The sequence below is a fragment of the Solanum lycopersicum genome, chromosome 12, assembly GCF_036512215.1.
Source record: "Solanum lycopersicum chromosome 12, SLM_r2.1".
Classification (NCBI taxonomy): domain Eukaryota; kingdom Viridiplantae; phylum Streptophyta; class Magnoliopsida; order Solanales; family Solanaceae; genus Solanum; species Solanum lycopersicum.
In genome coordinates, this window is record NC_090811.1 from 38,630,876 (window position 1) to 38,646,733 (window position 15,858).

The following is a 15,858-nucleotide window of genomic DNA, read 5'->3' on the forward strand; positions in this document are numbered from 1 at the left end:
TATTTATATAGGTTTACAGTCCTCAAATTCTCATTTTATGCTAAAAACTTAGCTAAAGTCCTTGATTTTCAGGATTATGAATTAAGGACCAAAGCGAGGACACTAAGTTGAAAAAGGAACAAAGTGGGTTGAAAGAAGGAAGAAAAGAGAGTTTGGTTATCTCCAAGCCCATTTGGCGAGCTGCCGAGTGGCCACTTGATCACCTAAAGTTTCAATATGCTAAGACCCGAAGGAGAAAATCAAGTTGGCGAGATAAAAGAAGCAGTCGGTGTATCACCGAATGGTTCCACAATAGAGTGCTAGATTGCCTAAAGTTACAGACCAGGAGGATGTTGAAGGCGAAGGAAAAAATATGATGGAATTGACCAATGTGCTGATCACCAAGTTGATCGGCGAGGTGACTTACTACGTCGAATGACCCTTCGCAACATATTTTTGGCGACTATAAATACTTTTTTGAACATTTAGTTTAAAATTTTTAAATCAGTAATCATCTATCATATGTTATTTTTGCATTGAACTAAGAATATTGAGACTATGTTTTCCTTCGCTTTGAAGAATCGGAGTTTTTCACTTTTGAGAAATTGAAAGTGGGTTATCATGGGTTTAACTCGAGAGAGTGAATCATAAACTTTTTTCCATACATTTAGCTCGAGAGAGTGAATGTACTAACGCGTAGATTGTTCTTATTTTGCATGCTTGTTGATGTTCGAGAGATATCAACTTGATTCGGAATAAATTGTTCGAGAGAAAGTTTATTCCCTCTAAAGTCTAGCTTTGTCACTATTTACAATTATTTCCCTAACTATTGCAATTACCCATTAGTATATATTATCCTATAACCCTAAGAACCCATATCATTATTGTTATTAGTGTATTGTTTTGCTGCTCATGTAGTTGATAGCTAAAACCAAACCCCCCTTCTTTCTTGACATTCGTGTCACCCCTTATTTGGCTTCTGTTTTTTTCGTAAATGTCTATTCCTATGGCTTAGTAAAGAACATTCCTGCTTTTCTATTGAATTTTAAACATGTACCGCTCCATGTAAGTTTCGACCCAACTTATTTAGTAGGGTTATATATTGACTAACGATTGTGTAATCTTAGAACTTGATAAGTGTCTTTGAAAGTGTTATTCAATCAAAATGGAGTCGCCGCCTGGGAGTGGCATTGATTAAGATTCTTTGATTAAGTTGAATTTCATTCTTTGTTAGTTAAAGTTGAATCTACTTAATCTAAGATTTGATTTGCATATTATTGATTATAACAGAAGCTAGGAGCATGTATTGAAGCATTCGTGACAAAATGGACCAACCTCATTAAAACAATGATGATGATTAGGGATAACATTCTAAGTTTCAACCTATTAGAGGGCGAATTAAACCATGAGTTGTGGTTGAGATTTAAGGACCTTGCATAAAACTGCCCAGCTCATGGGATTAATGATTTTGGAATGCATCTACAGAGGTCTTGGTCTTGAAAATAAAAGATTGACTGATCAACTTTCTTTGGTTTGTTTGATACGACAACCCTACGACACAACAACCCAAGTCCTTGATTGTGAGTCTAAGACCAACAAGGAGGTAGTTAAGGACCAAGACATGGCCACATTGTTGGGTCAATTGTATTTCTTGGCCAAAAAGTCATAAAACTGAAAGTAATGCACCAAAAGAAAGGTAAGTACATTCCCCTCACAAACATAGAATGTCGAAGTAATGTTAGGGTAGGCAAGTTGAGGAGACACTCTGTCACGACCGGGAATAACCCCATAGATGTAACCAGCGACGTCGTCCTCGGAGAGGACTATGACTAGCCTCTTAGCATTCGTCATTACATTTCATTGGTTAAAATGCCGAAAAATAAAAACTTTTCATACATAACTATGAAATGAGTTTACATAGACTTATCATATACTACTTAGAGAGTTTACATAGACTCATCGCATAGGAAGCATACATAGTATTCTACTTTTACATAACATAATCTATACATAAGAATTAGTCTGATACTTAGTCTTATATTGAACCATCTAAAGCGAGTACAAATGTTTGTCATAGCATATACAAATTCAATACACCATTATAGGCTTACATTAATATCCAAATGATAAATGAAAAAACAATGTCTCTAAGACAATACTACTTCAAAGCTTGATCAGAGTGAAGGTAAAATCCTTGAAACATTAGGTCCTATCAATACGGGAGAAAAGAGTCCAAGTATTCAGTCGGCCTTATATGAACTCAATGGATGAAACCTACATATTTGTAGAAACATAGAAATATGGGTTAGTAAATCACTTGTACTAAGTATGGATATATGAACATAAAACATTCTAAAGAAGAAATTTTTGTTCAAGTCATGCTAAGTCACTTTTGAAAGCCTTAATGCACAATTAAGCGCACATGCAAGCCAACAATCACATATTCTTTAATACAAGTCGACATGCAACACAAGACCAACATTATCAATAAAGTCAAGCCAATGTGGATACTATCAACATAAGGTCATATCAACATGAATAGTATCATATCAAAATCATATAACCAAAGTAACTCCAACATCATAACAAAGCATGTACAGTTCATACAATCATAACATAGAAGACACTAACCAACAATTCTATCCCAAACCTACAAGTGCAATGGTCATGTGAAGTCCCATAACCATACATAATCAAATAAACAAGGAAAGAGGTCATAAGTAAAGCCTAACTTCATATAACATAGCATCATAAGTAGTCATCCTCGAATAATGCAATATAGACCAATAACATGTTCATAAGTAAAACTAAGATCATATAGGATCATGAACATGTAAAGTCACATATGCATATAATTTACTTTATAAGAGCATAAGTACATAAGAACATCCTCCTAGGACTTCCATCAAGGCCAACTAGTTCAATGTATAGGTAGAGTCTGATACTCCTACCTAGACTAAGTCAAACCCTTTAAGTCATTTTGTATAGAGTTCACTTTATACTTCATTTTACTTTTGGGAACACTTTCCTTAACCAACATAGCCCACATGATCTAAATGTGGAATCCGGTATCATGAAACACTACACTGAAAAAGGCGTACTACTTGCCAAGGTAGTACCAAAACATGAACATAGCATTCTAGGTGGATCCACTATCTAGTATTCCTATGGAAGCAACATAGTTCAAGTAATAGGAGACATGCTTGCGACCCTCTTTATTCCATTGGCATTGTAAACTCTATCTCATGAGTGCAATAGTGAACCTACCTTCCCTACATTGGAAGGGACACCACTCATTTCTAGTTCACTCATTGCTAAGGTAGAGTCCCTTTTTGAAATGTCTTTACACATTTATTAATCATTATAGCTTAATATAGTTCACAGAGGATGAACCCCTTTTATATAATAATAATCATTATCTCATTAGAAAATTCATGAGATTGTCCATTCATGGCAACCCTTCATTTCTGAGAGTAACACATTATCATCATCATGTCATAATAAGGCACATAGGTAGTTCATAACAAACCTGATATCAATACATCTCGATCATATTATCACAATCCATATAGTAAATACATGACAATTACATTCATCATACCATCACCGATATAATCTATTCACAATCAACACTTCAATTGAGCATCATCATTGTGTACAAGGCATTAAAATTGAAGTAAGGGATTCAATATCATAAGGTTTTACCAATTAACCTTCATAGGCCTTATTCAATGGTATTACCACCAACCAACAATATTCATCCATAAAAAGCTTAATAACATCATACAATAGTAATATATAAAAGAACTAAGTCAATTGTATCATCACTGACCAATTCAACATCAATCCATAACCTAGGGTTATGGAAATAGGGTTCATTATGATTAAAGAATTAGATTGAATACCAACAATAAATTACCCTAGGCATTCATGAATGAAATAGAATAGATAAGAACAAGTGTAACACGCAATACATTCATCAACTCTTATCCATTCTTAAGCAAGATCTAAGATTTTGAAAAAGTGGGGAAAATACATGATCTACACAAAAGTCCCATTAATTAGAATCAATTACTAAACAATTGACACTTAATTAGACATGGATAATAACAATTATACATAATCAATCATCAATTTCAAGTTTAGAAGAAATCCATTTGTAGAAGAAAACCCTTGGAATCCGGTGATTTAGAAATCAACTTTGAGAGGACCTCTTGGGGAAAGGAAACCCAAGAGTGAAGAATAAATACCTTATTGAGAATTAATCCACGAAATTTGAGTGAAATCCTAGAAAAATAAGTCTTCTTCCTCAAGCTTCTTGCTTTCGTTAATGGAGAATGAATAGAGAGAGAAAGTAGAAAAAGGTGAGAGCTTTTAGGTTTCGATTTTGGAATTTGATTTGAGTAAGTCAATGTGAGGTAAAACTAATTTAAAATCAATATATATATATATACCTACCATGAAATACCCAAAAGACCCCTCACTTAAAGTTATCATTTAATGAAGTCAAACTTCAATTTCAAAATTCAGATTTTCGTCGGGGAATAAGTCCACGTCGTGGAGCTGTTCCCGAAAGTTTTCCTAAATTAATTAACTAGATGAGTCTGTTATGTGTCTGCGTAGAAGGCCAAGATTTTGGATCTTTGTCGAGCAAGTTTGCGATGCGAAGACACTCACCTAAGGCCAATTGGTTGATGCCTTGGGCAGCTTGCTTGGCCAAGGTTGGGGTCCATTCATAGACCGCTAGGGCATTTCATGGGAGTAAGACCTTGATTTTTTCTCCCCACATATGTGATTTTACCTAATTAAAGTCTTTATACAAGTTTTACACTTCATATGTCACCTCCAAACCTTCACAAAACCTAAGGACGTTTTTCTAGTCCAATGACACTAGCTTACAGACGTCATAGACTTTTCTTGAATACTTTTCTTTAAAACTTCCTAAATGGTTTATAAACATTATCTTAGGCTTGGAAAAATTATTTTATTGTTTAGTTTATCGTTTGAGGTTCATCTTAGGTCATGAAATTTTGGAGTATTACATTATCTCCCTTTAGGAACATTCGTCCCCGAATGACATTAAAATCTTTTTGTAGGGGAAGGATAGACTTAATACTAACAGCACAACCTAGAACATTTATACAATCCTCATGAGTCACAGATCATAGGATTACTTCAAAACTCCATCAAACACATATCAAGTACATTATGCATAGCAACTCAAATGACAACACATAAGAGCTTCAACATTTCATAATGCATTATGAGGAGCTACCTTCTCAACATCAAAATGAGCTCAATATGACATTAAGGAGTTACCATGATATTATTCTCAAGACGACATAAAAAAAAAGAATATCAATAAGACAAAACATGTATTTCAGATTAGTGCAAGTTAACACAAAAAACCTTTTTTCCTGAAAACTCATTTTGACATAAACTTTTACCAAAATATGCATATACTTAGAAACAAGACAAATTCATATTATTCATTATTTTATTTTAAGAGTAATTACTAACCTCAATTAGGAAAAATATGAGGATAAAGAAATTTCATGTAAGCCTCGGCCTCCCATGTTGCTCCCTCAACTAGGTGGTTTCTCCATAGGACTTTTACGGAAGCCACCTCTTTGTTCCTCAACTTCTTGACTTGACGATCTAGAATTTGCACCAGAATCTCTTAATAGGAAAGACTCTCATCCACACCTAACCCTTCAATAGGAAGAATGGGTACGTGATTGCAAATATACTTCTTAAGCATAGAGATATGAAATACTAGATGAACCGAAGCTAGTTCACTAGGTAGTCTCAACTCATATGAAACCTTTCCAACCCATTGCAAAATCTCCTAGGGACCCACATACCGGGGACTCAACTTTTCAGTTTTGAAAAATATCATCACCCCTTTCATAGGTGAAATCTTCAAATACACCAAATAACCTACTTCGAATTCAACATATTTTCTTCTATTGTTGGCATAGGAGTTTAGTCGATATTGGTCGTTTTCAACCTATACCTTATCACTAGAACCTTCCCCAAAGCATCATAGACAATTTTAGGACCAAGGAGTGAAGACTCTCTAACCTCAAACCACCAGATCGGAGATCTACATCTTCTACCATGTAGTGCTTCAAATGGAGCCATTGAAATACTAGAATGATAACTATTATTATAATAGAAATCAATCAACGGGAGGTAATTGTCCCAAATCCCATTGAAGTTAATCACACAAGCCCTTAACATGTCTTCTATGGTTTGACTAGTTCGTGCTTCTTCACCATCTGTTTGGGGAAGAAAAGCATTGCTAAGCTTCACTTGTGTACCCAACTCTTTTTGAAAAGACCACTAAAAACGATATGTGAATTGAGAACCTCTATCCGATGATGGACAGAGGAATCCCATGAAGGCTCACAATCTCATTAATGTAAATCCTTCCATAATCTTCACGAATTTCGTCAATCTATCCACTATAACCCAAATAGATTCATTTTGCCTCCTAGTTTGAGGCAACCCATATACAAAGTCCATGTTAATTTCTTCCCATTTCCTAGTAGGAACACCCATTTCTTCGATTATACCACTAGGCTTTATATGCTCGGATTTCACTTGTTGGGAATTTGTACACATAGTTACAAATTTCACTATGTCCCTTTTCAAACCATCACAACAATATACTTCTCTAAGATCACTATACATTTTGGTGGAACCCGGATGATAGAGTATCGAGAACCATGAGCTTCTTTAACACCCTATTCCTCAAGTCATTAACATCAGGTACACATAGTCTATTTTGGTACCTTAGCACAGTATCTTTGTAACGACCTGTTAGTCGTTTTGAGCAGTAGATTTTATTTCTGGTAGTAACTGTCTGGGTCGACGGATCCCACGACTGACCGTCATGGGCATGACGGACCGTCGAGGGGGTCTCGTTCCAAAACACTTAGATTTTGGATATTTGGCTAATGAGAACAACTCTCTGAACTTCGCGACGACATGGCAGGACGGACCGTCGTAGGCACGACGAACCTTCACAGAGCCTTTAATGTAATTCGACTCTCTGAACTTTGTGACGGAAGCAGCAGGACGGACCGTCGCAGGCACGACAAGCCGTCACAGGCTGCGTAAACCTGACTGGGTCGAATTTCTATTAAAAGTTTTAAGGGGCGTTTTGGACTATTCCTGCTTATGATTATAAAGTTAGTGGGTTAATGTTAATAATTCAATTACTTGGGGGTTAAAGGAGACAACCTTGGAATAAATAGTGGGTTACTCTTACCATCTTTTATACTTAATTATATGGTAATTAGGGTAAAAGAAAAAGAGTTTGAATAAGGAAAAATAGAAAGAACAGAAGAGAGGGACGAACGAGCGAGAGAAGAGAGAACGAAGAGGAAAGCAAAGCATTGGAGAAGTAGATTGCTTGATTCACGATTCTTCGGTGGAGGTAGGTTATGATTTATGTTATTTCATAGTAAACTCTTAATAGCGAATGATATGTATTGGGTAGTATTGTAAAGTCTTCTATATGCTTAATTGTATGCTTGCGTGATGCGATTATGTAATTGTATTGGGTTGGAAAGATGAGGTTGTGAAGCTTAAACCTAAAACCCTCTCTGTTAATGATGATACCTTGGTATAAAAGAAGGCTTTATGAACTAAAAAAATGAGGTTAATGGATCGGGTGTCACGTTCCGACACCAGGATAGTAGTAGTGGATCGGGTGTCATGTTCCGACACCAGGATAGTAATAGAGGATCGGGGTGTCACGTTCCGACACTAGGATAGTAAAAAGAATGAATCTTGAATTATGCTAATATACTCAGATTTAAAGAAACTATTTCCCAAACGAGTATGGTGTGGAGGCGTGAGTCCTCATAGATGTGCTTGGGTTGTGGCCAATGGTTAGGGTACTTGTTGTTGTTATCTGTTGAGTATTGTTGTTGATTTTATGTTATTATCTGATATATATTGCTTTCTATTTTGAGTTGGCCGATGATACCTACTCAGTACTTGTGCCTTGTACTGACCCCTACTTGTATGTTTCTTTCTTTGTTATTTGTGGAGTGCAGCAAACGTGCCAACAACTTCGACTCGTCCGCAACTCTAGCCAGTCTTCAGCATACCAGATTTCAGGGTGAGCTATTGTTCCTAGCTCGGACTGGATTCTTTCTTTCACGTCTCGATGTCTTGAAGTTCGGACGCGGACCATCTCTTTACCTATTTTAGTTTCTTAGATACTCTTAGATTTAGTAATTTGAGGATAGATGTTCTTGTGATGATGACTTCCAGATTTCGGGAATGATAAGTATTGAATTTTAGAAGTTAATTATTGATTTCGTTAATGAGTTTTAAGTCTTCCGCATTAATTCTGTTTATTATGGTTGAATTGTTGGGGTTTAGATTGGTTGGTTCGCTCACATAGGAGGGTAAGTGTGGGTGCCACTCACGGCTCGTTTTGGTTCGTGACAAACTTGGTATCAGAGCATTAGGTTCGTTGGTCTCATCACATAAGAACGAGTCTAGTAGAGTCTTGAGGAACGGTAGGGCGACGCCTTTACTTTTCTTTGAGAGGCTATAAGACTTTAGGAAAATACCATTCTTTCCTTCTTTCGTGCTATTACTTGGATCCAATTGGTATCTAGGTGATACAAATTGGTATCTGACCATCTTCACTCTATTTTGCAGATGGTTAGAACTAGAGCAAAAACAGTGCCAACACCGGCAAGACAAGATGCGTCTGAACCAGCCACTGAGGCTGTAGCTCGAAGAGGAGCAGTGGCAAGAGGCCGTGGTAGAGGTCGCGGGAGGATGTCCTCTAGAGGAAGAGGACAAGCACCTGGCCCAGCTAGTACTAGGGTGGTGACTTCTCCACCAACTGAGGAAGTATTAAGAGAGGGTGAGGAAGGGGAGAATGAACAAGTGTAGAGTGAGGAATTACCCCCCCCCCTCCCCAACCTACCCCAGAGATGATTAATCAGGTTCTTGCTTATCTTAGCGGGTTATCTGATCAAGGCCAGACACCTCCAGTGTTTTCTGCACCAGCGCCTCAGGTTCCGGGAGTACAACATGCAGCTATTGTGGCTCCCCGCATGGATGCCTCATTGGAAATAGGCACGTTTCCTCGGTTGACTACAGGGCCTCTAATGACAAGTGATCAGCATGAACTTTTCAGTAAGTTCTTGAAATTGAAACCTCCAGTCTTTAAGGGTACTGAATCTGAGGATGCCTATGATTTTCTGGTTGATTGTCATGAGCTACTACACAAGATGGGCATAGTAGAACGATTTGGCATCGAGTTTGTGACCTATCAATTTCAGGGGAACGCCAAAATGTGGTGGCGATCGTATGTTGAGTGTCAACCAGCACAAGCACCACCTATGACTTGGGCATCATTCTCTAGCTTATTTATGGAGAAGTATATACCCCGTACTTTGAGGGATAGGAGGAGAGATGAGTTCCTGAGCCTAGAGCAAGGCAGGATGTCGGTTACTGCATATGAGGCTAAGTTTCGTGAATTATCTAGGTATGCCACCCAGCTTTTCTTCAGTCCACAAGAGAGGATTCGCCTTTTGTGAAGGGATTGAGGTCAGATTTGCAGATTCCAACCTTACAAGTATCTACTACAGCAAAATCCTTTCAGGAAGTGGTAGACTTTGTGATAGAGGTGGAGGGAGTGAAGCGAGATGACTTCACCATGGAATCAGCAACTAATAAGTTTCGTAAGGGAGGTGAGTTTAGTGGTTCTTACTCTAGAGGGAAGAGTTCAGGAGGTTATCCAACCCGACCTATTCAGTCTTCACTACAGGCTGTAGCTGGGGGTGCACCGCAGACCGATCAACATTTCTCTGAGTTTGAAGGTTATCCCCAGACTCCGTCGTTCTCACAAAGACCTATGCTTGAACCAAGAGAGTGTTATGGATGTGGGGAAATTTGACATATTAAGAGATATTGTCCAAAACAGAGTTACAGACCCCCAATAGTCAAAGGTAGAGGTGGTCATGGAAGAGGCCGTCATTCTGGAGGACGTGGTGGTCAAGGTAATGGTGGTCACCAAACAAACCGGGGTGGCGGGCAAGCCGGAGCAACTGCAGCACAACATGGTAGGGGCAACGGACAGACAGGTGATAGGGCCCATTGTTATGCTTTCCCTGGGAGGTCTGAAGCAGAGACATCTGATGCTATTATCACAAGTAATCTTTTGGTTTGTGATTGCATGGCTTCTGTATTATTTGATCCTGGATCCACATTTTCATATGTATCTTCCTCATTTGCTACTGGTCTTAATTTACATTGTGAATTGCTTGACATGCCTATTCGTGTTTCTACTCTGGTGGGTGAGTCTGTGATAGTTGAAAAGATGTATAGGTCTTGTTTTGTGACTTTTATGGGGAGCAATACCCATGTAGACTTGGTTATATTAGAAATGGTTGATTTCAATGTAATTCTGGGTATGACTTGGCTTTCTCCAAACTTGGCAATCTTAGATTGTAATGTCAAAACTGTGACATTGGCCAAGCCCGGGACAGATCCGTTAGTGTGGGAGGGTGACTACACTCCCACTCCAGTTCGTATCATCTCCTTTCTTCGCGCTAAGAGAATGGTTAGTAAGGGTTGTTTAGCTTTCTTGGCACACTTCAGGGATGATACTACCCAAGTACCTTCAATTGAGTCGGTTTCGATAGTCCGTGAGTTTCTGGATGTGTTTCCTGCAGACCTTCCTGGTATGCCACCGGATAGGGATATTGACTTTTGCATTGATCTAGAGCTGGGTACTCGCCCCATTTCCATACCCCCTTATAGGATGGCTCCCGCTGAGTTAAGAGAGTTAAATGCCCAACTTCAAGAGTAGTTAAGCAAAGGCTTTACTAGACCAAGTGCATCCCCTTGGGGTGCTCCTGTTTTCTTTGTGAAGAAGAAGGATGGAAGTTTTCGGATGTGCATTGAATACAGACAACTGAATAAGGTAACTGTTAAGAACAAGTATCCTCTTCCTCGCATCGGTGATTTGTTCGACCAGTTACAAGGTGCTTGTACCTTCTCAAAAATCGATTTGAGATCTGGTTATCATCAATTGAAAATACGGGCAACGGATGTGCCCAAGACTGCTTTTCAGACCAGGTATGGGCATTATGAGTTCTTAGTAATGTCTTTTGGGCTTACGAATGTCCCTGCTGCTTTCATGAGCTTGATGAATGGGATTTTTAAGCCATATCTGGATCTCTTTGTCATTGTATTCATCGATGATATACTGGTATACTCAAAGAGCAAGAAAGAACATGAGGAGCACTTGAGAATGGTATTGGAAATGTTGAGGGAGAAAAAGCTTTATGCCAAATTCTCCAAGTGTGAGTTTTGGCTAGATTCAGTGTCCTTCATGGGGCATGTGGTTTCTAAGGATGGAGTGATGGTGGATCCTACCAAGATTGAAGCAGTGAAGAATTGGGTAAGACCTATTAATGTTACAGAGGTAAGGAGCTTTGTTGGTTTAGCTAGCTACTACCCTCGATTTGTCAAGGGATTTTCTTCTGTTGCTTCCCAACTGACAAATTGGACTAAGCAGAGTGTCCCAATTGTATGGTCGGACGAGTGTGAAGAAAGCTTTCAGAAACTCAAGACCTTATTGACTACTGCACCAATTCTTACCCTGCCAGTGGAAGGTAAGAATTTCATTGTTTATTGTGATGCATCCTATTCTGGTTTGGTGCAGTGCTAATGCAAGAGAAGAATGTAATTGCTTATGCTTCGAGGAAATTAAAGGTGCATGAACGTAATTATCCGACCCATGATTTGGAGTTGGCTTCATTAGTGTTTGCATTAAAACAATGGAGATATTATCTATATGGGGTTAAGTGTGAAGTCTATACGGATCCTTGTAGTTTATAGTATGTCTTTACTCAGAAAGATTTGAATTTGAGACAGAGGAGGTGGATGGAACTACTAAAGGACTATGATATCACTATCTTGTATCATCCGGGAAGAGCTAATGTTGTGGCAGATGCTTTAAGTAGAAAGGCAGGGAGCATGGGAAGTCTAGCCCACTTGCAGGTTTCTAGACGCCCATTGGCTAGAGAGGTTCAGACTCTGGCTAATGACTTTATGAGTCTAGAAGTAAATGAAAAGGGAGGATTTTTGGCCTGTGTGGAGGCAAGATCTTTCTTTCTTGATAAGATTAAAGGAAAGAAGTTTACCGATGAGAAACTTATCCGGATCCGAGATAAGGTGTTGCGAGGAGAGGCTAAAGAAGAAAAAATCGATGAGGAAGGTGTTTTGAGAATTAAGGGAAGGGTATGTGTACCCCGCGTCGATGATTTGATTCACACTATTCTTACAGAGGCTCATAGTTCAAGGTATTCTATACATCCTGGTGCAATCAAGATGTATCGTGATCTAAAGCAACATTTTTGGTGGAGTAGGATGAAGCGTGACATTGTTGATTTTGTTGCTCAATGCCCGAATTGTCAGCAAGTAAAGTATGAACACCAAAGGCCTGGAGGGACACTTCAGAGAATGCCCATTCCTGAATGGAAGTGGGAGAGAATTGCAATAGACTTCGTGGTTGGTCTTCCAAAGACAATGGGTAAGTATGACTCCATTTGGGTAATTGTTGACAGATTAACTAAGTCTGCTCATTTCATTCCGGTCAAGGTGACTTATAATGCAGAGAAGTTAGCCAAACTTTACATCTCAGAAATTGTTCGATTGCATGGAGTTCCACTCTCCATCATATCAGACAGGGGTACGCAGTTTACTTCTAAGTTTTGGAAAACATTGCATGCCGAATTAGGTAGTAGGTTGGATCTTAGTACTGCATTTCACCCTCAGACCGATGGTCAGTCTGAGCGAACGATTCAGGTTTTGGAGGATACGCTTCGTGCGTGTGTGATAGAGTTTGGTGGTCATTGGGATAACTTCTTACCCTTAGCAGAGTTCTCATACAACAATAGCTATCACTCAAGTATCGATATGGCCCCATTTGAGGCACTGTATGGGAGAAAATATAGGTCTCCCATTGGGTGGTTTGATGCCTTTGAGATTAGACCTTGGGGTACTGACCTTCTGAGGGAATCGTTAGATAAAGTGATATGCATTCAAGAAAAGATTTTAGCGGCTCAAAGTAGACAGAAAGAATATGCAGATCGAAAGGTTAGAGACTTGGAGTTTATGGAGGGTGAGCAACTTTTGCTGAAGGTTTCACCTATGAAAGGGGTGATGCGGTTCGGTAAGCGAGGTAAGCTTAGTCCGAGGTACATTGGTCCATTTGAAGTTCTGAAGCGCGTGGGGGAGGTAGCTTATGAATTATCCTTGCCCCCAGGACTCTCAGGAGTGCACCCGGTATTCATGTGTCTATGCTGAAAAGATACCATGGGGATGGAAACTACATCATTCGTTGGGATTCAGTTCTTCTTGATGAGAATTTGTCTTATGAGGAGGAGCCTGTTGCTATTTTAGACAGACAAGTCCGCAAGTTGAGGTCAAGGGAGATTGCATCCATCAAGGTTCAATGGAAGAATCGACCAATTGAAGAGTCCACTTGGGAGAAGGAGGCTGATATGCAAGAAAAATACCCACACCTGTTTACAAATTCAGTTACTCCTTTTCGCCCTTGTTTTTCTTCTTGTGATCGTTTGAGGATGAACGATGGGTAAATTGGTATCTATTGTAACGACCTGTTAGTCATTTTGAGCAGTAGAGTTTATTTCTGGTAGTAACTGTCTGGGTCGACAGATTCCACGACGGACCGTCATGGGCACGACGGACCGTCGAGGACTTCTCGTTCCAAAATACTTAGATTCTGGAAATTTGGGTACTGAGAACAACTCTCTGAACTTCGCGACGACATGGCAGGACGGACCATCGTAGGCACGACGGACCGTCACAGAGTCTTTAATGTAATTCGACTCCATGAACTTTGTGACGGAAGCAGCAGAACGGACCGTCACAGGCACGACGAGCCATCACAGGCTGCATAAACCTGACTGGGTCAGATTTCTATTAAAAGTTTTAAGGGGCGTTTTGGACTGTTCTTGCTTATGATTATAAAGTTAGTGGGTTAATGTTAATAATTCATTTACTTGGGGGTTAAAGGAGAAAACCTTGGAATAAATAGTGGGTTACTCTTACCATCTTTTATACTTAATTATATGGTAATTAGGGTAAAAGAAAAAGAGTTTGAATAAGGAAAAATAGAAAGAACAGAAGAGAGGGACAAACGAGCGAGAGAAGAGAGAAGGAAGAGGAAAGCAAAGCCTTGGAGAAGTAGATTGCTTGATTCACGATTCTTCAGTGGAGGTAGGTTATGGTTTATGCTATTTCATTGTAAACTCTTAATAGCGAATGATATGTATTGGGTAGTATTGTAAAGTCTTCTATATGCTTAATTGTATGCTTGCGTGATGTGATTATGTAATTGTAATGGGTTGGAAAGATGAGGTTGTGAAGCTTAAACCTAAAACCCTCTCTGTTAATGATGATACCTTGGTATAAAAGAAGGCTTTATGAACTAAAAGAATAAGGTTAATGGATCGGGTGTCACGTTCCGACACCAGGATAGTAGTAGTGGATCGGGTGTCACGTTCCGAAACCACGATAGTAGTAGAGGGTCGGGGTGTCACGTTCCGACACCAGGATAGAAAAAGAATGAATCTTGAATTATGCTAATATACTCAGATTTAAAGAAACTATTTCCCAAACGAGTATGGTGTGGAGGCGTGAGTCCTCATAGATGTGCTTGGGTTGTGGCCAATGGTTAGGGTACTTGTTGTTGTTATCTGTTGAGTATTGTTGTTGATTTTATGTTATTATCTAATATATATTGCTTTCTATTTTGAGTTGGCCGATGATACCTACTCAGTACTTGTGCCTTGTACTGACCCCTACTTGTATGTTTCTTTCTTTGTTATTTGTGGAGTGCAGCAAACGTGCCAACAACTTCGACTCGTCCGCAACTCTAGCATGTCTTCAGCATACCAGATTTCAGGGTGAGCTATTATTCCTAGCTCGGACTGGATTCTTTCTTTCACGTCTCGATGTCTTGAAGTTTGGACACGAAGCATCTCTTTACTATTTTTGTTTCTTAGATACTCTTAGATTTAGTAATTTGAGGATAGATGTTCTTGTGATGATGACTTCCAGATTTTGGGAATGATAAGTATTGAATTTTAGAAGTTAATTATTGATTTCGTTAATGAGTTTTAAGTCTTCCGCATTATATTCTGTTTATTATGGTTGAATTGTTGGGGTTTATATTGGTTGGTTCTCTCACATAGGAGGGTAAGTGTGGGTGCCACTCGCGGCTCGTTTTGGGTCGTGACAATCTCCCCCAAGAGAATGAGTCATTGAACTTACTAAGTATTGATTTTTTCAACTCCATATATAGTGTATCAAGATGTTGTTTGGATTTCACCTCAACCACTAAGGATGACTCGGAGTTATTATGAACCATAAAACTACCATTTTGGAAATATTCCAACCGAACACCCAATGTAGCCAACCTGTGAACATCTTTCACTAGGTCTTCCTTCTCTTCTTCTACATGAGATAAACTACCCATAGTCATACGACCCAAAGTATGCCCAACCACATTTGCCTTGTCGGGATTGTAGAGAACACTCATGTCACAATCTTTCAACAATTTCAACCATCTTGTTTGTCAGTGATTTAACTCCTTTTGAGAAAACACACATTGAAGACTCTTATAGTCGTTACCCAGATCCACATGAACACCATACAAGTAATTTCTCCATATTTTCAAGGAAAATACTACGCGAAAAATTCAAGGTCATGAGATGGATAATTCTTCTCATGCACCTTGAGTTTTATAGAGGCATAGGTTACTACCTTCCCATGTTTCATAAGAACACCCCCCCCCCAAGCCCATTT